Here is a 25,809-nt window from a genome sequence, read left to right as displayed (position 1 = left end):
TTAAGTTTCAGAGTTGCTTCTAATGTACCAAAGCTGGACTTAGACATAATTTCACTCTCACAACATTATTGCTGGTTGGAGACAGTCCGAACCACAAGTACCGGGTCCATGGTTCTGGGCGTATACTGGGGGGGACGGGGACGACTCCCATTAACCCCTGACTATACCGTGGATACGCTTATCACAATGCCTTTCTGGTCTGTGCTGAAGCAGGGCATTCTGGCAGCCAAGTGGCTTGACCTTTATTAGTGAGCCTGGTTACCCCCTCTCGGAACCACAGACTTAGAAATCGCCAGCTCATATACAGTGCATAAAATATATTTATATAATATATTTATATATATACCCTTATACACCATTTTAATAAAAAATATCACAAAATTCTTCTAAGTCCCTCGGGAAGAGTGAAAGACGCGCACGTTCATTTTCAGAGCTCCTAGACCTTCCTATAAGAAGTTAGCCAAAAAGTAGCTTCGAAAAACGCTTAGGTTAAGTTTCAGAGTTGCTTCTAATGTACCAAAGCTGGACTTAGACATAATTTCACTCTCACAACATTATGGCTGGTTGGAGACAATCCGAACCACAAGTACCGGGTCCATGGTTCTGGGCGTATACTGGGGGGACGGGGACGACTCCCATTAACCCCTGACTATACCGGGGATACGCTTATCACAATGCCTTTCTGGTCTGTGCTGAAGCAGGGCATTCTGGCAGCCAAGTGGCTTGACCTTTATTAGTGAGCCTGGTTACCCCCTCTCGGAACCACAGACTTAGAAATCGCCAGCTCATATACAGTGCATAAAATATATTTATATATATACCCTTATACACCATTTTAATAAAAAATATCACAAAATTCTTCTAAGTCCCTCGGGAAGAGTGAAAGACGCGCACGTTCATTTTCAGAGCTCCTAGACCTTCCTATAAGAAGTTAGCCAAAAAGTAGCTTCGAAAAACGCTTAGGTTAAGTTTCAGAGTTGCTTCTAATGTACCAAAGCTGGACTTAGACATAATTTCACTCTCACAACATTATGGCTGGTTGGAGACAGTCCGAACCACAAGTACCGGGTCCTTGGTTCTGGGCGTATACTGGGGGGACGGGGACGACTCCCATTAACCCCTGACTATACCGGGGATACGCTTATCACAATGCCTTTCTGGTCTGTGCTGAAGCAGGGCATTCTGGCAGCCAAGTGGCTTGACCTTTATTAGTGAGCCTGGTTACCCCCTCTCGGAACCACAGACTTAGAAATCGCCAGCTCATATACAGTACAGTGCATAAAATATATTTATATATTTACCCTTATACACCATTTTAATAAAAAATATCACAAAATTCTTCTAAGTCCCTCGGGAAGAGTGAAAGACGCGCACGTTAATTTTCAGAGCTCCTAGACCTTCCTATAAGAAGTTAGCCAAAAAGTAGCTTCGAAAAACGCTTAGGTTAAGTTTCAGAGTTGCTTCTAATGTACCAAAGCTGGACTTAGACATAATTTCACTCTCACAACATTATGGCTGGTTGGAGACAGTCCGAACCACAAGTACCGGGTCCATGGTTCTGGGCGTATACTGGGGGGACGGGGACGACTCCCATTAACCCCTGACTATACCGGGGATACGCTTATCACAATGCCTTTCTGGTCTGTGCTGAAGCAGGGCATTCTGGCAGCCAAGTGGCTTGACCTTTATTAGTGAGCCTGGTTACCCCCTCTCGGAACCACAGACTTAGAAATCGCCAGCTCATATACAGTGCATAAAATATATTTATATATATACCCTTATACACCATTTTAATAAAAAATATCACAAAATTCTTCTAAGTCCCTCGGGAAGAGTGAAAGACGCGCACGTTCATTTTCAGAGCTCCTAGACCTTCCTATAAGATGTTAGCCAAAAAGTAGCTTCGAAAAACGCTTAGGTTAAGTTTCAGAGTTGCTTCTAATGTACCAAAGCTGGACTTAGACATAATTTCACTCTCACAACATTATGGCTGGTTGGAGACAGTCCGGACCACAAGTACCGGGTCCATGGTTCTGGGCGTATACTGGGGGGGACGGGGACAACTCCCATTAACCCCTGACTATACCGTGGATACGCTTATCACAATGCCTTTCTGGTCTGTGCTGAAGCAGGGCATTCTGGCAGCCAAGTGGCTTGACCTTTATTAGTGAGCCTGGTTACCCCCTCTCGGAACCACAGACTTAGAAATCGCCAGCTCATATACAGTGCATAAAATATATTTATATAATATATTTATATATATACCCTTATACACCATTTTAATAAAAAATATCACAAAATTCTTCTAAGTCCCTCGGGAAGAGTGAAAGACGCGCACGTTCATTTTCAGAGCTCCTAGACCTTCCTATAAGAAGTTAGCCAAAAAGAAGCTTCGAAAAACGCTTAGGTTAAGTTTCAGAGTTGCTTCTAATGTACCAAAGCTGGACTTAGACATAATTTCACTCTCACAACATTATGGCTGGTTGGAGACAGTCCGAACCACAAGTACCGGGTCCATGGTTCTGGGCGTATACTGGGGGGACGGGGACGACTCCCATTAACCCCTGACTATACCGGGGATACGCTTATCACAATGCCTTTCTGGTCTGTGCTGAAGCAGGGCATTCTGGCAGCCAAGTGGCTTGACCTTTATTAGTGCGCCTGGTTACCCCCTCTCGGAACCACAGACTTAGAAATCGCCAGCTCATATACAGTGCATAAAATATATTTATATATATACCCTTATACACCATTTTAATAAAAAATATCACAAAATTCTTCTAAGTCCCTCGGGAAGAGTGAAAGACGCGCACGTTCATTTTCAGAGCTCCTAGACCTTCCTATAAGAAGTTAGCCAAAAAGTAGCTTCGAAAAACGCTTAGGTTAAGTTTCAGAGTTGCTTCTAATGTACCAAAGCTGGACTTAGACATAATTTCACTCTCACAACATTATGGCTGGTTGGAGACAGTCCGAACCACAAGTACCGGGTCCATGGTTCTGGGCGTATACTGGGGGGACGGGGACGACTCCCATTAACCCCTGACTATACCGGGGATACGCTTATCACAATGCCTTTCTGGTCTGTGCTGAAGCAGGGCATTCTGGCAGCCAAGTGGCTTGACCTTTATTAGTGAGCCTGGTTACCCCCTCTCGGAACCACAGACTTAGAAATCGCCAGCTCATATACAGTACAGTGCATAAAATATATTTATATATTTACCGTTATACACCATTTTAATAAAAAATATCACAAAATTCTTCTAAGTCCCTCGGGAAGAGTGAAAGACGCGCACGTTAATTTTCAGAGCTCCTAGACCTTCCTATAAGAAGTTAGCCAAAAAGTAGCTTCGAAAAACGCTTAGGTTAAATTTCAGAGTTGCTTCTAATGTACCAAAGCTGGACTTAGACATAATTTCACTCTCACAACATTATGGCTGGTTGGAGACAGTCCGAACCACAAGTACCGGGTCCATGGTTCTGGGCGTATACTGGGGGGACGGGGACGACTCCCATTAACCCCTGACTATACCGGGGATACGCTTATCACAATGCCTTTCTGGTCTGTGCTGAAGCAGGGCATTCTGGCAGCCAAGTGGCTTGACCTTTATTAGTGAGCCTGGTTACCCCCTCTCGGAACCACAGACTTAGAAATCGCCAGCTCATATACAGTGCATAAAATATATTTATATATATACCCTTATACACCATTTTAATAAAAAATATCACAAAATTCTTCTAAGTCCCTCGGGAAGAGTGAAAGACGCGCACGTTCATTTTCAGAGCTCATAGACCTTCCTATAAGAAGTTAGCCAAAAAGTAGCTTCGAAAAACGCTTAGGTTAAGTTTCAGAGTTGCTTCTAATGTACCAAAGCTGGACTTAGACATAATTTCACTCTCACAACATTATGGCTGGTTGGAGACAGTCCGGACCACAAGTACCGGGTCCATGGTTCTGGGCGTATACTGGGGGGGACGGGGACTTCTCCCATTAACCCCTGACTATACCGTGGATACGCTTATCACAATGCCTTTCTGGTCTGTGCTGAAGCAGGGCATTCTGGCAGCCAAGTGGCTTGACCTTTATTAGTGAGCCTGGTTACCCCCTCTCGGAACCACAGACTTAGAAATCGCCAGCTCATATACAGTGCATAAAATATATTTATATAATATATTTATATATATACCCTTATACACCATTTTAATAAAAAATATCACAAAATTCTTCTAAGTCCCTCGGGAAGAGTGAAAGACGCGCACGTTCATTTTCAGAGCTCCTAGACCTTCCTATAAGAAGTTAGCCAAAAAGAAGCTTCGAAAAACGCTTAGGTTAAGTTTCAGAGTTGCTTCTAATGTACCAAAGCTGGACTTAGACATAATTTCACTCTCACAACATTATGGCTGGTTGGAGACAGTCCGAACCACAAGTACCGGGTCTATGGTTCTGGGCGTATACTGGGGGGACGGGGACGACTCCCATTAACCCCTGACTATACCGGGGATACGCTTATCACAATGCCTTTCTGGTCTGTGCTGAAGCAGGGCATTCTGGCAGCCAAGTGGCTTGACCTTTATTAGTGAGCCTGGTTACCCCCTCTCGGAACCACAGACTTAGAAATCGCCAGCTCATATACAGTACAGTGCATAAAATATATTTATATATTTACCCTTATACACCATTTTAATAAAAAATATCACAAAATTCTTCTAAGTCCCTCGGGAAGAGTGAAAGACTCGCACGTTCATTTTCAGAGCTCCTAGACCTTCCTATAAGAAGTTAGCCAAAAAGTAGCTTCGAAAAACGCTTAGGTTAAGTTTCAGAGTTGCTTCTAATGTACCAAAGCTGGACTTAGACATAATTTCACTCTCACAACATTATGGCTGGTTGGAGACAGTCCGAACAACAAGTACCGGGACCATGGTTCTGGGCGTATACTGGGGGGGACGGGGACGACTCCCATTAACCCCTGACTATACCGGGGATACGCTTATCACAATGCCTTTCTGGTCTGTGCTGAAGCAGGGCATTCTGGCAGCCAAGTGGCTTGACCTTTATTAGTGAGCCTGGTTACCCCCTCTCGGAAACACAGACTTAGAAATCGCCAGCTCATATACAGTGCATAAAATATATTTCTATATATACCCTTATACACCATTTTAATAAAAAATATCACAAAATTCTTCTAAGTCCCTCGGGAAGAGTGAAAGACGCGCACGTTCATTTTCAGAGCTTCTAGACCTTCCTATAAGAAGTTAGCCAAAAAGTAGCTTCGAAAAACGCTTAGGTTAAGTTTCAGAGTTGCTTCTAATGTACCAAAGCTGGACTTAGACATAATTTCACTCTCACAACATTATGGCTGGTTGGAGACAGTCCGAACCACAAGTACCGGGTCCATGGTTCTGGGCGTATACTGGGGGGGACGGGGACGACTCCCATTAACCCCTGACTATACCGGGGATATGCTTATCACAATGCCTTTCTGGTCTGTGCTGAAGCAGGGCATTCTGGCAGCCAAGTGGCTTGACCTTTATTAGTGAGCCTGGTTACCCCCTCTCGGAACCACAGACTTAGAAATCGCCAGCTCATATACAGTGCATAAAATATATTTATATAATATATTTATACATATACCCTTATACACCATTTTAATAAAAAATATCACAAAATTCTTCTAAGTCCCTCGGGAAGAGTGAAAGACGCGCACGTTCATTTTCAGAACTCCTAGACCTTCCTATAAGAAGTTAGCCAAAAAGTAGCTTCGAAAAACGCTTAGGTTAAGTTTCAGAGTTGCTTCTAATGTACCAAAGCTGGACTTAGACATAATTTCACTCTCACAACATTATGGCTGGTTGGAGACAGTCCGAACCACAAGTACCGGGTCCATGGTTCTGGGCGTATACTGGGGGGACGGGGACGACTCCCATTAACCCCTGACTATACTGGGGATACGCTTATCACAATGCCTTTCTGGTCTGTGCTGAAGCAGGGCATTCTGGCAGCCAAGTGGCTTGACCGTTATTAGTGAGCCTGGTTACCCCCTCTCGGAACCACAGACTTAGAAATCGCCAGCTCATATACAGTGCATAAAATATATTTATATATATACCCTTATACACCATTTTAATAAAAAATATCACAAAATTCTTCTAAGTCCCTCGGAAAGAGTGAAAGACGCGCACGTTCATTTTCAGAACTCCTAGACCTTCCTATAAGAAGTTAGCCAAAAAGTAGCTTCGAAAAACGCTTAGGTTAAGTTTCAGAGTTGCTTCTAATGTACCAAAGCTGGACTTAGACATAATTTCACTCTCACAACATTATGGCTGGTTGGAGACAGTCCGGACCACAAGTACCGGGTCCATGGTTCTGGGCGTATACTGGGGGGGACGGGGACTTCTCCCATTAACCCCTGACTATACCGTGGATACGCTTATCACAATGCCTTTCTGGTCTGTGCTGAAGCAGGGCATTCTGGCAGCCAAGTGGCTTGACCTTTATTAGTGAGCCTGGTTACCCCCTCTCGGAACCACAGACTTAGAAATCGCCAGCTCATATACAGTGCATAAAATATATTTATATAATATATTTATATATATACCCTTATACACCATTTTAATAAAAAATATCACAAAATTCTTCTAAGTCCCTCGGGAAGAGTGAAAGACGCGCACGTTCATTTTCAGAGCTCCTAGACCTTCCTATAAGAAGTTAGCCAAAAAGAAGCTTCGAAAAACGCTTAGGTTAAGTTTCAGAGTTGCTTCTAATGTACCAAAGCTGGACTTAGACATAATTTCACTCTCACAACATTATGGCTGGTTGGAGACAGTCCGAACCACAAGTACCGGGTCTATGGTTCTGGGCGTATACTGGGGGGACGGGGACGACTCCCATTAACCCCTGACTATACCGGGGATACGCTTATCACAATGCCTTTCTGGTCTGTGCTGAAGCAGGGCATTCTGGCAGCCAAGTGGCTTGACCTTTATTAGTGAGCCTGGTTACCCCCTCTCGGAACCACAGACTTAGAAATCGCCAGCTCATATACAGTACAGTGCATAAAATATATTTATATATTTACCCTTACTGTATACACCATTTTAATAAAAAATATCACAAAATTCTTCTAAGTCCCTCGGGAAGAGTGAAAGACTCGCACGTTCATTTTCAGAGCTCCTAGACCTTCCTATAAGAAGTTAGCCAAAAAGTAGCTTCGAAAAACGCTTAGGTTAAGTTTCAGAGTTGCTTCTAATGTACCAAAGCTGGACTTAGACATAATTTCACTCTCACAACATTATGGCTGGTTGGAGACAGTCCGAACAACAAGTACCGGGACCATGGTTCTGGGCGTATACTGGGGGGGACGGGGACGACTCCCATTAACCCCTGACTATACCGGGGATACGCTTATCACAATGCCTTTCTGGTCTGTGCTGAAGCAGGGCATTCTGGCAGCCAAGTGGCTTGACCTTTATTAGTGAGCCTGGTTACCCCCTCTCGGAAACACAGACTTAGAAATCGCCAGCTCATATACAGTGCATAAAATATATTTCTATATATACCCTTATACACCATTTTAATAAAAAATATCACAAAATTCTTCTAAGTCCCTCGGGAAGAGTGAAAGACGCGCACGTTCATTTTCAGAGCTTCTAGACCTTCCTATAAGAAGTTAGCCAAAAAGTAGCTTCGAAAAACGCTTAGGTTAAGTTTCAGAGTTGCTTCTAATGTACCAAAGCTGGACTTAGACATAATTTCACTCTCACAACATTATGGCTGGTTGGAGACAGTCCGAACCACAAGTACCGGGTCCATGGTTCTGGGCGTATACTGGGGGGGACGGGGACGACTCCCATTAACCCCTGACTATACCGGGGATACGCTTATCACAATGCCTTTCTGGTCTGTGCTGAAGCAGGGCATTCTGGCAGCCAAGTGGCTTGACCTTTATTAGTGAGCCTGGTTACCCCCTCTCGGAACCACAGACTTAGAAATCGCCAGCTCATATACAGTGCATAAAATATATTTATATAATATATTTATACATATACCCTTATACACCATTTTAATAAAAAATATCACAAAATTCTTCTAAGTCCCTCGGGAAGAGTGAAAGACGCGCACGTTCATTTTCAGAACTCCTAGACCTTCCTATAAGAAGTTAGCCAAAAAGTAGCTTCGAAAAACGCTTAGGTTAAGTTTCAGAGTTGCTTCTAATGTACCAAAGCTGGACTTAGACATAATTTCACTCTCACAACATTATGGCTGGTTGGAGACAGTCCGAACCACAAGTACCGGGTCCATGGTTCTGGGCGTATACTGGGGGGACGGGGACGACTCCCATTAACCCCTGACTATACTGGGGATACGCTTATCACAATGCCTTTCTGGTCTGTGCTGAAGCAGGGCATTCTGGCAGCCAAGTGGCTTGACCGTTATTAGTGAGCCTGGTTACCCCCTCTCGGAACCACAGACTTAGAAATCGCCAGCTCATATACAGTGCATAAAATATATTTATATATATACCCTTATACACCATTTTAATAAAAAATATCACAAAATTCTTCTAAGTCCCTCGGAAAGAGTGAAAGACGCGCACGTTCATTTTCAGAGCTCCTAGACCTTCCTATAAGAAGTTAGCCAAAAAGTAGCTTCGAAAAACGCTTAGGTTAAGTTTCAGAGTTGCTTCTAATGTACCAAAGCTGGACTTAGACATAATTTCACTCTCACAACATTATGGCTGGTTGGAGACAATCCGAACCACAAGTACCGGGTCCATGGTTCTGGTCGTATACTGGGGGGACGGGGACGACTCCCATTAACCCCTGACTATACCGGGGATACGCTTATCACAATGCCTTTCTGGTCTGTGCTGAAGCAGGGCATTCTGGCAGCCAAGTGGCTTGACCTTTATTAGTGAGCCTGGTTACCCCCTCTCGGAACCACAGACTTAGAAATCGCCAGCTCATATACAGTGCATAAAATATATTTATATATATACCCTTATACACCATTTTAATAAAAAATATCACAAAATTCTTCTAAGTCCCTCGGGAAGAGTGAAAGACGCGCACGTTCATTTTCAGAGCTCCTAGACCTTCCTATAAGAAGTTAGCCAAAAAGTAGCTTCGAAAAACGCTTAGGTTAAGTTTCAGAGTTGCTTCTAATGTACCAAAGCTGGACTTAGACATAATTTCACTCTCACAACATTATGGCTGGTTGGAGACAGTCCGGACCACAAGTACCGGGTCCATGGTTCTGGGCGTATACTGGGGGGGACGGGGACTTCTCCCATTAACCCCTGACTATACCGTGGATACGCTTATCACAATGCCTTTCTGGTCTGTGCTGAAGCAGGGCATTCTGGCAGCCAAGTGGCTTGACCTTTATTAGTGAGCCTGGTTACCCCCTCTCGGAACCACAGACTTAGAAATCGCCAGCTCATATACAGTGCATAAAATATATTTATATAATATATTTATATATATACCCTTATACACCATTTTAATAAAAAATATCACAAAATTCTTCTAAGTCCCTCGGGAAGAGTGAAAGACGCGCACGTTCATTTTCAGAGCTCCTAGACCTTCCTATAAGAAGTTAGCCAAAAAGAAGCTTCGAAAAACGCTTAGGTTAAGTTTCAGAGTTGCTTCTAATGTACCAAAGCTGGACTTAGACATAATTTCACTCTCACAACATTATGGCTGGTTGGAGACAGTCCGAACCACAAGTACCGGGTCTATGGTTCTGGGCGTATACTGGGGGGACGGGGACGACTCCCATTAACCCCTGACTATACCGGGGATACGCTTATCACAATGCCTTTCTGGTCTGTGCTGAAGCAGGGCATTCTGGCAGCCAAGTGGCTTGACCTTTATTAGTGAGCCTGGTTACCCCCTCTCGGAACCACAGACTTAGAAATCGCCAGCTCATATACAGTACAGTGCATAAAATATATTTATATATTTACCCTTATACACCATTTTAATAAAAAATATCACAAAATTCTTCTAAGTCCCTCGGGAAGAGTGAAAGACTCGCACGTTCATTTTCAGAGCTCCTAGACCTTCCTATAAGAAGTTAGCCAAAAAGTAGCTTCGAAAAACGCTTAGGTTAAGTTTCAGAGTTGCTTCTAATGTACCAAAGCTGGACTTAGACATAATTTCACTCTCACAACATTATGGCTGGTTGGAGACAGTCCGAACAACAAGTACCGGGACCATGGTTCTGGGCGTATACTGGGGGGGACGGGGACGACTCCCATTAACCCCTGACTATACCGGGGATACGCTTATCACAATGCCTTTCTGGTCTGTGCTGAAGCAGGGCATTCTGGCAGCCAAGTGGCTTGACCTTTATTAGTGAGCCTGGTTACCCCCTCTCGGAAACACAGACTTAGAAATCGCCAGCTCATATACAGTGCATAAAATATATTTCTATATATACCCTTATACACCATTTTAATAAAAAATATCACAAAATTCTTCTAAGTCCCTCGGGAAGAGTGAAAGACGCGCACGTTCATTTTCAGAGCTTCTAGACCTTCCTATAAGAAGTTAGCCAAAAAGTAGCTTCGAAAAACGCTTAGGTTAAGTTTCAGAGTTGCTTCTAATGTACCAAAGCTGGACTTAGACATAATTTCACTCTCACAACATTATGGCTGGTTGGAGACAGTCCGAACCACAAGTACCGGGTCCATGGTTCTGGGCGTATACTGGGGGGGACGGGGACGACTCCCATTAACCCCTGACTATACCGGGGATACGCTTATCACAATGCCTTTCTGGTCTGTGCTGAAGCAGGGCATTCTGGCAGCCAAGTGGCTTGACCTTTATTAGTGAGCCTGGTTACCCCCTCTCGGAACCACAGACTTAGAAATCGCCAGCTCATATACAGTGCATAAAATATATTTATATAATATATTTATACATATACCCTTATACACCATTTTAATAAAAAATATCACAAAATTCTTCTAAGTCCCTCGGGAAGAGTGAAAGACGCGCACGTTCATTTTCAGAACTCCTAGACCTTCCTATAAGAAGTTAGCCAAAAAGTAGCTTCGAAAAACGCTTAGGTTAAGTTTCAGAGTTGCTTCTAATGTACCAAAGCTGGACTTAGACATAATTTCACTCTCACAACATTATGGCTGGTTGGAGACAGTCCGAACCACAAGTACCGGGTCCATGGTTCTGGGCGTATACTGGGGGGACGGGGACGACTCCCATTAACCCCTGACTATACTGGGGATACGCTTATCACAATGCCTTTCTGGTCTGTGCTGAAGCAGGGCATTCTGGCAGCCAAGTGGCTTGACCGTTATTAGTGAGCCTGGTTACCCCCTCTCGGAACCACAGACTTAGAAATCGCCAGCTCATATACAGTGCATAAAATATATTTATATATATACCCTTATACACCATTTTAATAAAAAATATCACAAAATTCTTCTAAGTCCCTCGGAAAGAGTGAAAGACGCGCACGTTCATTTTCAGAGCTCCTAGACCTTCCTATAAGAAGTTAGCCAAAAAGTAGCTTCGAAAAACGCTTAGGTTAAGTTTCAGAGTTGCTTCTAATGTACCAAAGCTGGACTTAGACATAATTTCACTCTCACAACATTATGGCTGGTTGGAGACAATCCGAACCACAAGTACCGGGTCCATGGTTCTGGTCGTATACTGGGGGGACGGGGACGACTCCCATTAACCCCTGACTATACCGGGGATACGCTTATCACAATGCCTTTCTGGTCTGTGCTGAAGCAGGGCATTCTGGCAGCCAAGTGGCTTGACCTTTATTAGTGAGCCTGGTTACCCCCTCTCGGAACCACAGACTTAGAAATCGCCAGCTCATATACAGTGCATAAAATATATTTATATATATACCCTTATACACCATTTTAATAAAAAATATCACAAAATTCTTCTAAGTCCCTCGGGAAGAGTGAAAGACGCGCACGTTCATTTTCAGAGCTTCTAGACCTTCCTATAAGAAGTTAGCCAAAAAGTAGCTTCGAAAAACACTTAGGTTAAGTTTCAGAGTTGCTTCTAATGTACCAAAGCTGGACTTAGACATAATTTCACTCTCACAACATTATGGCTGGTTGGAGACAGTCCGAACCACAAGTACCGGGTCCATGGTTCTGGGCGTATACTGGGGGGGACGGGGACGACTCCCATTAACCCCTGACTATACCGGGGATACGCTTATCACAATGCCTTTCTGGTCTGTGCTGAAGCAGGGCATTCTGGCAGCCAAGTGGCTTGACCTTTATTAGTGAGCCTGGTTACCCCCTCTCGGAACCACAGACTTAGAAATCGCCAGCTCATATACAGTGCATAAAATATATTTATATAATATATTTATATATATACCCTTATACACCATTTTAATAAAAAATATCACAAAATTCTTCTAAGTCCCTCGGGAAGAGTGAAAGACGCGCACGTTCATTTTCAGAACTCCTAGACCTTCCTATAAGAAGTTAGCCAAAAAGTAGCTTCGAAAAACGCTTAGGTTAAGTTTCAGAGTTGCTTCTAATGTACCAAAGCTGGACTTAGACATAATTTCACTCTCACAACATTATGGCTGGTTGGAGACAGTCCGAACCACAAGTACCGGGTCCATGGTTCTGGGCGTATACTGGGGGGACGGGGACGACTCCCATTAACCCCTGACTATACTGGGGATACGCTTATCACAATGCCTTTCTGGTCTGTGCTGAAGCAGGGCATTCTGGCAGCCAAGTGGCTTGACCGTTATTAGTGAGCCTGGTTACCCCCTCTCGGAACCACAGACTTAGAAATCGCCAGCTCATATACAGTGCATAAAATATATTTATATATATACCCTTATACACCATTTTAATAAAAAATATCACAAAATTCTTCTAAGTCCCTCGGAAAGAGTGAAAGACGCGCACGTTCATTTTCAGAGCTCCTAGACCTTCCTATAAGAAGTTAGCCAAAAAGTAGCTTCGAAAAACGCTTAGGTTAAGTTTCAGAGTTGCTTCTAATGTACCAAAGCTGGACTTAGACATAATTTCACTCTCACAACATTATGGCTGGTTGGAGACAATCCGAACCACAAGTACCGGGTCCATGGTTCTGGTCGTATACTGGGGGGATGGGGACGACTCCCATTAACCCCTGACTATACCGGGGATACGCTTATCACAATGCCTTTCTGGTCTGTGCTGAAGCAGGGCATTCTGGCAGCCAAGTGGCTTGACCTTTATTAGTGAGCCTGGTTACCCCCTCTCGGAACCACAGACTTAGAAATCGCCAGCTCATATACAGTGCATAAAATATATTTATATATATACCCTTATACACCATTTTAATAAAAAATATCACAAAATTCTTCTAAGTCCCTCGGGAAGAGTGAAAGACGTGCACGTTCATTTTCAGAGCTCCTAGACCTTCCTATAAGAAGTTAGCCAAAAAGTAGCTTCGAAAAACGCTTAGGTTAAGTTTCAGAGTTGCTTCTAATGTACCAAAGCTGGACTTAGACATAATTTCACTCTCACAACATTATGGCTGGTTGGAGACAGTCCGGACCACAAGTACCGGGTCCATGGTTCTGGGCGTATACTGGGGGGGACGGGGACGACTCCCATTAACCCCTGACTATACCGTGGATACGCTTATCACAATGCCTTTCTGGTCTGTGCTGAAGCAGGGCATTCTGGCAGCCAAGTGGCTTGACCTTTATTAGTGAGCCTGGTTACCCCCTCTCGGAACCACAGACTTAGAAATCGCCAGCTCATATACAGTGCATAAAATATATTTATATAATATATTTATATATATACCCTTATACACCATTTTAATAAAAAATATCACAAAATTCTTCTAAGTCCCTCGGGAAGAGTGAAAGACGCGCACGTTCATTTTCAGAGCTCCTAGACCTTCCTATAAGAAGTTAGCCAAAAAGAAGCTTCGAAAAACGCTTAGGTTAAGTTTCAGAGTTGCTTCTAATGTACCAAAGCTGGACTTAGACATAATTTCACTCTCACAACATTATGGCTGGTTGGAGACAGTCCGAACCACAAGTACCGGGTCCATGGTTCTGGGCGTATACTGGGGGGACGGGGACGACTCCCATTAACCCCTGACTATACCGGGGATACGCTTATCACAATGCCTTTCTGGTCTGTGCTGAAGCAGGGCATTCTGGCAGCCAAGTGGCTTGACCTTTATTAGTGAGCCTGGTTACCCCCTCTCGGAACCACAGACTTAGAAATCGCCAGCTCATATACAGTGCATAAAATATATTTATATAATATATTTATATATATACCCTTATACACCATTTTAATAAAAAATATCACAAAATTCTTCTAAGTCCCTCGGGAAGAGTGAAAGACGCGCACGTTCATTTTCAGAACTCCTAGACCTTCCTATAAGAAGTTAGCCAAAAAGTAGCTTCGAAAAACGCTTAGGTTAAGTTTCAGAGTTGCTTCTAATGTACCAAAGCTGGACTTAGACATAATTTCACTCTCACAACATTATGGCTGGTTGGAGACAGTCCGAACCACAAGTACCGGGTCCATGGTTCTGGTCGTATACTGGGGGGACGGGGACGACTCCCATTAACCCCTGACTATACCGGGGATACGCTTATCACAATGCCTTTCTGGTCTGTGCTGAAGCAGGGCATTCTGGCAGCCAAGTGGCTTGACCTTTATTAGTGAGCCTGGTTACCCCCTCTCGGAACCACAGACTTAGAAATCGCCAGCTCATATACAGTGCATAAAATATATTTATATATATACCCTTATACACCATTTTAATAAAAAATATCACAAAATTCTTCTAAGTCCCTCGGGAAGAGTGAAAGACGCGCACGTTCATTTTCAGAGCTCCTAGACCTTCCTATAAGAAGTTAGCCAAAAAGTAGCTTCGAAAAACGCTTAGGTTAAGTTTCAGAGTTGCTTCTAATGTACCAAAGCTGGACTTAGACATAATTTCACTCTCACAACATTATGGCTGGTTGGAGACAGTCCGAACCACAAGTACCGGGTCCATGGTTCTGGGCGTATACTGGGGGGGGACGACTCCCATTAACCCCTGACTATACCGGGGATACGCTTATCACAATGCCTTTCTGGTCTGTGCTGAAGCAGGGCATTCTGGCAGCCAAGTGGCTTGACCTTTATTAGTGAGCCTGGTTACCCCCTCTCGGAACCACAGACTTAGAAATCGCCAGCTCATATACAGTGCATAAAATATATTTATATATATACCCTTATACACCATTTTAATAAAAAATATCACAAAATTCTTCTAAGTCCCTCGGGAAGAGTGAAAGACGCGCACGTTCATTTTCAGAGCTCCTTGACCTTCCTATAAAAAGTTAGCCAAAAAGTAGCTTCGAAAAACGCTTAGGTTAAGTTTCAGAGTTGCTTCTAATGTACCAAAGCTGGACTTAGACATAATTTCACTCTCACAACATTATGGCTGGTTGGAGACAGTCCGAACCACAAGTACCGGGTCCATGGTTCTGGGCGTATACTGGGGGGACGGGGATTACTCCCATTAACCCCTGACTATACCGGGGATACGCTTATCACAATGCCTTTCTGGTCTGTGCTGAAGCAGGGCATTCTGGCAGCCAAGTGGCTTGACCTTTATTAGTGAGCCTGGTTACCCCCTCTCGGAACCACAGACTTAGAAATCGCCAGCTCATATACAGTGCATAAAATATATTTATATAATATATTTATATATATACCCTTATACACCATTTTAATAAAAAATATCACAAAATTCTTCTAAGTCCCTCGGGAAGAGTGAAAGACGCGCACGTTCATTTTCAGAGCTCCTAGACCTTCCTATAAGAAGTTAGCCAAAAAGTAGCTTCGAAAAACGCTTAGGTTAAGTTTCAGAGTTGCTTCTAATGTACCAAAGCTGGACTTAGACATAATTTCACTCTCACAACATTATGGCTGGTTGGAGACAGTCCGAACCACAAGTACCGGGTCCATGGTTCTGGCCGTATACTGGGGGGACGGGGACGACTTCCATTAACCCCTGACTATACCGGGGATACGCTTATCACAATGCCTTTCTGGTCTGTGCTGAAGCAGGGCATTCTGGCAACCAAGTGGCTTGACCTTTATTAGTGAGCCTGGAAACCCCCTCTCGGAACCACAGACTTAGAAATCGCCAGCTCATATACAGTGCATAAAATATATTTATATATATACCCTTATACACCATTTTAATAAAAAATATCACAAAATTCTTCTAAGTCCCTCGGGAAGAGTGAAAGACGCGCACGTTCATTTTCAGAGCTCCTTGACCTTCCTATAAGAAGTTAGCCAAAAAGTAGCTTCGAGAAACGCTTAGGTTAAGTTTCAGAGTTGCTTCTAATGTACCAAAGCTGGACTTAGACATAATTTCACTCTCACAACATTATGGCTGGTTGGAGACAGTCCGAACCACAAGTACCGGGTCCATGGTTCTGGGCGTATACTGGGGGGACGGGGATTACTCCCATTAACCCCTGACTATACCGGGGATACGCTTATCACAATGCCTTGCTGGTCTGTGCTGAAGCAGGGCATTCTGGCAGCCAAGTGGCTTGACGCTTATTAGTGAGCCTGGTTACCCCCTCTCGGAACCACAGACTTAGAAATCGCCAGCTCATATACAGTGCATAAAATATATTTATATAATATATTTATATATATACCCTTATACACCATTTTAATAAAAAATATCACAAAATTCTTCTAAGTCCCTCGGGAAGAGTGAAAGACGCGCACGTTCATTTTCAGAGCTCCTAGACCTTCCTATAAGAAGTTAGCCAAAAAGTAGCTTCGAAAAACGCTTAGGTTAAGTTTCAGAGTTGCTTCTAATGTACCAAAGCTGGACTTAGACATAATTTCACTCTCACAACATTATGGCTGGTTGGAGACAGTCCGAACCACAAGTACCGGGTCCATGGTTCTGGGCGTATACTGGGGGGACGGGGACGACTCCCATTAACCCCTGACTATACCGGGGATACGCTTATCACAATGCCTTTCTGGTCTGTGCTGAAGCAGGGCATTCTGGCAACCAAGTGGCTTGACCTTTATTAGTGAGCCTGGAAACCCCCTCTCGGAACCACAGACTTAGAAATCGCCAGCTCATATACAGTGCATAAAATATATTTATATATATACCCTTATACACCATTTTAATAAAAAATATCACAAAATTATTCTAAGTCCCTCGGGAAGAGTGAAAGATGCGCACGTTCATTTTCAGCGTTCCTAGACCTTCCTATAAGAAGTTAGCCAAAAAGTAGCTTCGAAAAACGCTTAGGTTAAGTTTCAGAGTTGCTTCTAATGTACCAAAGCTGGACTTAGACATAATTTCACTCTCACAACATTATGGCTGGTTGGAGACAGTCCGAACCACAAGTACCGGGTCGATGGTTCTGGGCGTATACTGGGGGACGGGGACGACTCCCATTAACCCCTGACTATATCGGGGATACGCTTATCACAATGCCTTTCTGGTCTGTGCTGAAGCAGGGCATTCTGGCAGCCAAGTGGCTTGACCTTTATTAGTGAGCCTGGTTACCCCCTCTCGGAACCACAGACTTAGAAATCGCCAGCTCATATACAGTGCATAAAATATATTTATATAATATATTTATATATATACCCTTATACACCATTTTAATAAAAAATATCACAAAATTCTTCTAAGTCCCTCGGGAAGAGTGAAAGACGCGCACGTTCATTTTCAGAGCTCCTAGACCTTCCTATAAGAAGTTAGCCAAAAAGTAGCTTCGAAAAACGCTTAGGTTAAGTTTCAGAGTTGCTTCTAATGTACCAAAGCTGGACTTAGACATAATTTCACTCTCACAACATTATGGCTGGTTGGAGAAAGTCCGAACCACAAGTACCGGGTCCATGGTTCTGGGCGTATACTGGGGGGACGGGGATTACTCCCATTAACCCCTGACTATACCGGGGATACGCTTATCACAATGCCTTTCTGGTCTGTGCTGAAGCAGGGCATTCTGGCAGCCAAGTGGCTTGACCTTTATTAGTGAGCCTGGTTACCCCCTCTCGGAACCACAGACTTAGAAATCGCCAGCTCATATACAGTGCATAAAATATATTTATATAATATATTTATATATATACCCTTATACACCATTTTAATAAAAAATATCACAAAATTCTTCTAAGTCCCTCGGGAAGAGTGAAAGACGCGCACGTTCATTTTCAGAGCTCCTAGACCTTCCTATAAGAAGTTAGCCAAAACGTAGCTTCGAAAAACGCTTAGGTTAAGTTTCAGAGTTGCTTCTAATGTACCAAAGCTGGACTTAGACATAATTTCATTTTCACAACATTATGGCTGGTTGGAGACAGTCCGAACCACAAGTACCGGGTCCATGGTTCTGGCCGTATACTGGGGGGACGGGGACGACTTCCATTAACCCCTGACTATACCGGGGATACGCTTATCACAATGCCTTTCTGGTCTGTGCTGAAGCAGGGCATTCTGGCAACCAAGTGGCTTGACCTTTATTAGTGAGCCTGGAAACCCCCTCTCGGAACCACAGACTTAGAAATCGCCAGCTCATATACAGTGCATAAAATATATTTATATATATACCCTTATACACCATTTTAATAAAAAATATCACAAAATTCTTCTAAGTCCCTCGGGAAGAGTGAAAGACGCGCACGTTCATTTTCAGAGCTCCTTGACCTTCCTATAAGAAGTTAGCCAAAAAGTAGCTTCGAGAAACGCTTAGGTTAAGTTTCAGAGTTGCTTCTAATGTACCAAAGCTGGACTTAGACATAATTTCACTCTCACAACATTATGGCTGGTTGGAGACAGTCCGAACCACAAGTACCGGGTCCATGGTTCTGGGCGTATACTGGGGGGACGGGGATTACTCCCATTAACCCCTGACTATACCGGGGATACGCTTATCACAATGCCTTGCTGGTCTGTGCTGAAGCAGGGCATTCTGGCAGCCAAGTGGCTTGACGCTTATTAGTGAGCCTGGTTACCCCCTCTCGGAACCACAGACTTAGAAATCGCCAGCTCATATACAGTACAGTGCATAAAATATATTTATATATTTACCCTTATACACCATTTTAATAAAAAATATCACAAAATTCTTCTAAGTCCCTCGGGAAGAGTGAAAGACTCGCACGTTCATTTTCAGAGCTCCTAGACCTTCCTATAAGAAGTTAGCCAAAAAGTAGCTTCGAAAAACGCTTAGGTTAAGTTTCAGAGTTGCTTCTAATGTACCAAAGCTGGACTTAGACATAATTTCACTCTCACAACATTATGGCTGGTTGGAGACAGTCCGAACCACAAGTACCGGGTCGATGGTTCTGGGCGTATACTGGGGGACGGGGACGACTCCCATTAACCCCTGACTATACCGGGGATACGCTTATCACAATGCCTTTCTGGTCTGTGCTGAAGCAGGGCATTCTGGCAACCAAGTGGCTTGACCTTTATTAGTGAGCCTGGAAACCCCCTCTCGGAACCACAGACTTAGAAATCGCCAGCTCATATACAGTGCATAAAATATATTTATATATATACCCTTATACACCATTTTAATAAAAAATATCACAAAATTATTCTAAGTCCCTCGGGAAGAGTGAAAGATGCGCACGTTCATTTTCAGCGTTCCTAGACCTTCCTATAAGAAGTTAGCCAAAAAGTAGCTTCGAAAAACGCTTAGGTTAAGTTTCAGAGTTGCTTCTAATGTACCAAAGCTGGACTTAGACATAATTTCACTCTCACAACATTATGGCTGGTTGGAGACAGTCCGAACCACAAGTACCGGGTCGATGGTTCTGGGCGTATACTGGGGGACGGGGACGACTCCCATTAACCCCTGACTATATCGGGGATACGCTTATCACAATGCCTTTCTGGTCTGTGCTGAAGCAGGGCATTCTGGCAGCCAAGTGGCTTGACCTTTATTAGTGAGCCTGGTTACCCCCTCTCGGAACCACAGACTTAGAAATCGCCAGCTCATATACAGTGCATAAAATATATTTATATAATATATTTATATATATACCCTTATACACCATTTTAATAAAAAATATCACAAAATTCTTCTAAGTCCCTCGGGAAGAGTGAAAGACGCGCACGTTCATTTTCAGAGCTCCTAGACCTTCCTATAAGAAGTTAGCCAAAAAGTAGCTTCGAAAAACGCTTAGGTTAAGTTTCAGAGTTGCTTCTAATGTACCAAAGCTGGACTTAGACATAATTTCACTCTCACAACATTATGGCTGGTTGGAGAAAGTCCGAACCACAAGTACCGGGTCCATGGTTCTGGGCGTATACTGGGGGGACGGGGATTACTCCCATTAACCCCTGACTATACCGGGGATACGCTTATCACAATGCCTTTCTGGTCTGTGCTGAAGCAGGGCATTCTGGCAGCCAAGTGGCTTGACCTTTATTAGTGAGCCTGGTTACCCCCTCTCGGAACCACAGACTTAGAAATCGCCAGCTCATATACAGTGCATAAAATATATTTATATAATATATTTATATATATACCCTTATACACCATTTTAATAAAAAATATCACAAAATTCTTCTAAGTCCCTCGGGAAGAGTGAAAGACGCGCACGTTCATTTTCAGAGCTCCTAGACCTTCCTATAAGAAGTTAGCCAAAACGTAGCTTCGAAAAACGCTTAGGTTAAGTTTCAGAGTTGCTTCTAATGTACCAAAGCTGGACTTAGACATAATTTCATTTTCACAACATTATGGCTGGTTGGAGACAGTCCGAACCACAAGTACCGGGTCCATGGTTCTGGCCGTATACTGGGGGGACGGGGACGACTTCCATTAACCCCTGACTATACCGGGGATACGCTTATCACAATGCCTTTCTGGTCTGTGCTGAAGCAGGGCATTCTGGCAACCAAGTGGCTTGACCTTTATTAGTGAGCCTGGAAACCCCCTCTCGGAACCACAGACTTAGAAATCGCCAGCTCATATACAGTGCATAAAATATATTTATATATATACCCTTATACACCATTTTAATAAAAAATATCACAAAATTCTTCTAAGTCCCTCGGGAAGAGTGAAAGACGCGCACGTTCATTTTCAGAGCTCCTTGACCTTCCTATAAGAAGTTAGCCAAAAAGTAGCTTCGAGAAACGCTTAGGTTAAGTTTCAGAGTTGCTTCTAATGTACCAAAGCTGGACTTAGACATAATTTCACTCTCACAACATTATGGCTGGTTGGAGACAGTCCGAACCACAAGTACCGGGTCCATGGTTCTGGGCGTATACTGGGGGGACGGGGATTACTCCCATTAACCCCTGACTATACCGGGGATACGCTTATCACAATGCCTTGCTGGTCTGTGCTGAAGCAGGGCATTCTGGCAGCCAAGTGGCTTGACGCTTATTAGTGAGCCTGGTTACCCCCTCTCGGAACCACAGACTTAGAAATCGCCAGCTCATATACAGTGCATAAAATATATTTATATAATATATTTATATATATACCCTTATACACCATTTTAATAAAAAATATCACAAAATTCTTCTAAGTCCCTCGGGAAGAGTGAAAGACGCGCACGTTCATTTTCAGAGCTCCTAGACCTTCCTATAAGAAGTTAGCCAAAAAGTAGCTTCGAAAAACGCTTAGGTTAAGTTTCAGAGTTGCTTCTAATGTACCAAAGCTGGACTTAGACATAATTTCACTCTCACAACATTATGGCTGGTTGGAGACAGTCCGAACCACAAGTACCGGGTCCATGGTTCTGGGCGTATACTGGGGGGACGGGGACGACTCCCATTAACCCCTGACTATACCGGGGATACGCTTATCACAATGCCTTTCTGGTCTGTGCTGAAGCAGGGCATTCTGGCAACCAAGTGGCTTGACCTTTATTAGTGAGCCTGGAAACCCCCTCTCGGAACCACAGACTTAGAAATCGCCAGCTCATATACAGTGCATAAAATATATTTATATATATACCCTTATACACCATTTTAATAAAAAATATCACAAAATTATTCTAAGTCCCTCGGGAAGAGTGAAAGATGCGCACGTTCATTTTCAGCGTTCCTAGACCTTCCTATAAGAAGTTAGCCAAAAAGTAGCTTCGAAAAACGCTTAGGTTAAGTTTCAGAGTTGCTTCTAATGTACCAAAGCTGGACTTAGACATAATTTCACTCTCACAACATTATGGCTGGTTGGAGACAGTCCGAACCACAAGTACCGGGTCGATGGTTCTGGGCGTATACTGGGGGACGGGGACGACTCCCATTAACCCCTGACTATATCGGGGATACGCTTATCACAATGCCTTTCTGGTCTGTGCTGAAGCAGGGCATTCTGGCAGCCAAGTGGCTTGACCTTTATTAGTGAGCCTGGTTACCCCCTCTCGGAACCACAGACTTAGAAATCGCCAGCTCATATACAGTGCATAAAATATATTTATATAATATATTTATATATATACCCTTATACACCATTTTAATAAAAAATATCACAAAATTCTTCTAAGTCCCTCGGGAAGAGTGAAAGACGCGCACGTTCATTTTCAGAGCTCCTAGACCTTCCTATAAGAAGTTAGCCAAAAAGTAGCTTCGAAAAACGCTTAGGTTAAGTTTCAGAGTTGCTTCTAATGTACCAAAGCTGGACTTAGACATAATTTCACTCTCACAACATTATGGCTGGTTGGAGAAAGTCCGAACCACAAGTACCGGGTCCATGGTTCTGGGCGTATACTGGGGGGACGGGGATTACTCCCATTAACCCCTGACTATACCGGGGATACGCTTATCACAATGCCTTTCTGGTCTGTGCTGAAGCAGGGCATTCTGGCAGCCAAGTGGCTTGACCTTTATTAGTGAGCCTGGTTACCCCCTCTCGGAACCACAGACTTAGAAATCGCCAGCTCATATACAGTGCATAAAATATATTTATATAATATATTTATATATATACCCTTATACACCATTTTAATAAAAAATATCACAAAATTCTTCTAAGTCCCTCGGGAAGAGTGAAAGACGCGCACGTTCATTTTCAGAGCTCCTAGACCTTCCTATAAGAAGTTAGCCAAAACGTAGCTTCGAAAAACGCTTAGGTTAAGTTTCAGAGTTGCTTCTAATGTACCAAAGCTGGACTTAGACATAATTTCATTTTCACAACATTATGGCTGGTTGGAGACAGTCCGAACCACAAGTACCGGGTCCATGGTTCTGGCCGTATACTGGGGGGACGGGGACGACTTCCATTAACCCCTGACTATACCGGGGATACGCTTATCACAATGCCTTTCTGGTCTGTGCTGAAGCAGGGCATTCTGGCAACCAAGTGGCTTGACCTTTATTAGTGAGCCTGGAAACCCCCTCTCGGAACCACAGACTTAGAAATCGCCAGCTCATATACAGTGCATAAAATATATTTATATATATACCCTTATACACCATTTTAATAAAAAATATCACAAAATTATTCTAAGTCCCTCGGGAAGAGTGAAAGATGCGCACGTTCATTTTCAGCGTTCCTAGACCTTCCTATAAGAAGTTAGCCAAAAAGTAGCTTCGAAAAACGCTTAGGTTAAGTTTCAGAGTTGCTTCTAATGTACCAAAGCTGGACTTAGACATAATTTCACTCTCACAACATTATGGCTGGTTGGAGACAGTCCGAACCACAAGTACCGGGTCGATGGTTCTGGGCGTATACTGGGGGACGGGGACGACTCCCATTAACCCCTGACTATATCGGGGATACGCTTATCACAATGCCTTTCTGGTCTGTGCTGAAGCAGGGCATTCTGGCAGCCAAGTGGCTTGACCTTTATTAGTGAGCCTGGTTACCCCCTCTCGGAACCACAGACTTAGAAATCGCCAGCTCATATACAGTGCATAAAATATATTTATATAATATATTTATATATATACCCTTATACACCATTTTAATAAAAAATATCACAAAATTCTTCTAAGTCCCTCGGGAAGAGTGAAAGACGCGCACGTTCATTTTCAGAGCTCCTAGACCTTCCTATAAGAAGTTAGCCAAAAAGTAGCTTCGAAAAACGCTTAGGTTAAGTTTCAGAGTTGCTTCTAATGTACCAAAGCTGGACTTAGACATAATTTCACTCTCACAACATTATGGCTGGTTGGAGAAAGTCCGAACCACAAGTACCGGGTCCATGGTTCTGGGCGTATACTGGGGGGACGGGGATTACTCCCATTAACCCCTGACTATACCGGGGATACGCTTATCACAATGCCTTTCTGGTCTGTGCTGAAGCAGGGCATTCTGGCAGCCAAGTGGCTTGACCTTTATTAGTGAGCCTGGTTACCCCCTCTCGGAACCACAGACTTAGAAATCGCCAGCTCATATACAGTGCATAAAATATATTTATATAATATATTTATATATATACCCTTATACACCATTTTAATAAAAAATATCACAAAATTCTTCTAAGTCCCTCGGGAAGAGTGAAAGACGCGCACGTTCATTTTCAGAGCTCCTAGACCTTCCTATAAGAAGTTAGCCAAAACGTAGCTTCGAAAAACGCTTAGGTTAAGTTTCAGAGTTGCTTCTAATGTACCAAAGCTGGACTTAGACATAATTTCATTTTCACAACATTATGGCTGGTTGGAGACAGTCCGAACCACAAGTACCGGGTCCATGGTTCTGGCCGTATACTGGGGGGACGGGGACGACTTCCATTAACCCCTGACTATACCGGGGATACGCTTATCACAATGCCTTTCTGGTCTGTGCTGAAGCAGGGCATTCTGGCAACCAAGTGGCTTGACCTTTATTAGTGAGCCTGGAAACCCCCTCTCGGAACCACAGACTTAGAAATCGCCAGCTCATATACAGTGCATAAAATATATTTATATATATACCCTTATACACCATTTTAATAAAAAATATCACAAAATTATTCTAAGTCCCTCGGGAAGAGTGAAAGATGCGCACGTTCATTTTCAGCGTTCCTAGACCTTCCTATAAGAAGTTAGCCAAAAAGTAGCTTCGAAAAACGCTTAGGTTAAGTTTCAGAGTTGCTTCTAATGTACCAAAGCTGGACTTAGACATAATTTCACTCTCACAACATTATGGCTGGTTGGAGACAGTCCGAACCACAAGTACCGGGTCGATGGTTCTGGGCGTATACTGGGGGACGGGGACGACTCCCATTAACCCCTGACTATATCGGGGATACGCTTATCACAATGCCTTTCTGGTCTGTGCTGAAGCAGGGCATTCTGGCAGCCAAGTGGCTTGACCTTTATTAGTGAGCCTGGTTACCCCCTCTCGGAACCACAGACTTAGAAATCGCCAGCTCAAATACAGTGCATAAAATATATTTATATAATATATTTATATATATACCCTTATACACCATTTTAATAAAAAATATCACAAAATTCTTCTAAGTCCCTCGGGAAGAGTGAAAGACGCGCACGTTCATTTTCAGAGCTCCTAGACCTTCCTATAAGAAGTTAGCCAAAAAGTAGCTTCGAAAAACGCTTAGGTTAAGTTTCAGAGTTGCTTCTAATGTACCAAAGCTGGACTTTGACATAATTTCACTCTCACAACATTATGGCTGGTTGGAGACAGTCCGAACCACAAGTACCGGGTCCATGGTTCTGGGCGTATACTGGGGGGACGGGGACGACTCCCATTAACCCCTGACTATACCGGGGATACGCTTATCACAATGCCTTTCTGGTCTGTGCTGAAGCAGGGCATTCTGGCAACCAAGTGGCTTGACCTTTATTAGTGAGCCTGGAAACCCCCTCTCGGAACCACAGACTTAGAAATCGCCAGCT

The sequence above is a fragment of the Ascaphus truei genome, chromosome 1 (genome assembly GCF_040206685.1).
Source record: "Ascaphus truei isolate aAscTru1 chromosome 1, aAscTru1.hap1, whole genome shotgun sequence".
Classification (NCBI taxonomy): Eukaryota; Metazoa; Chordata; class Amphibia; order Anura; family Ascaphidae; genus Ascaphus; species Ascaphus truei.
This window is presented reverse-complemented; position numbering follows the sequence as displayed.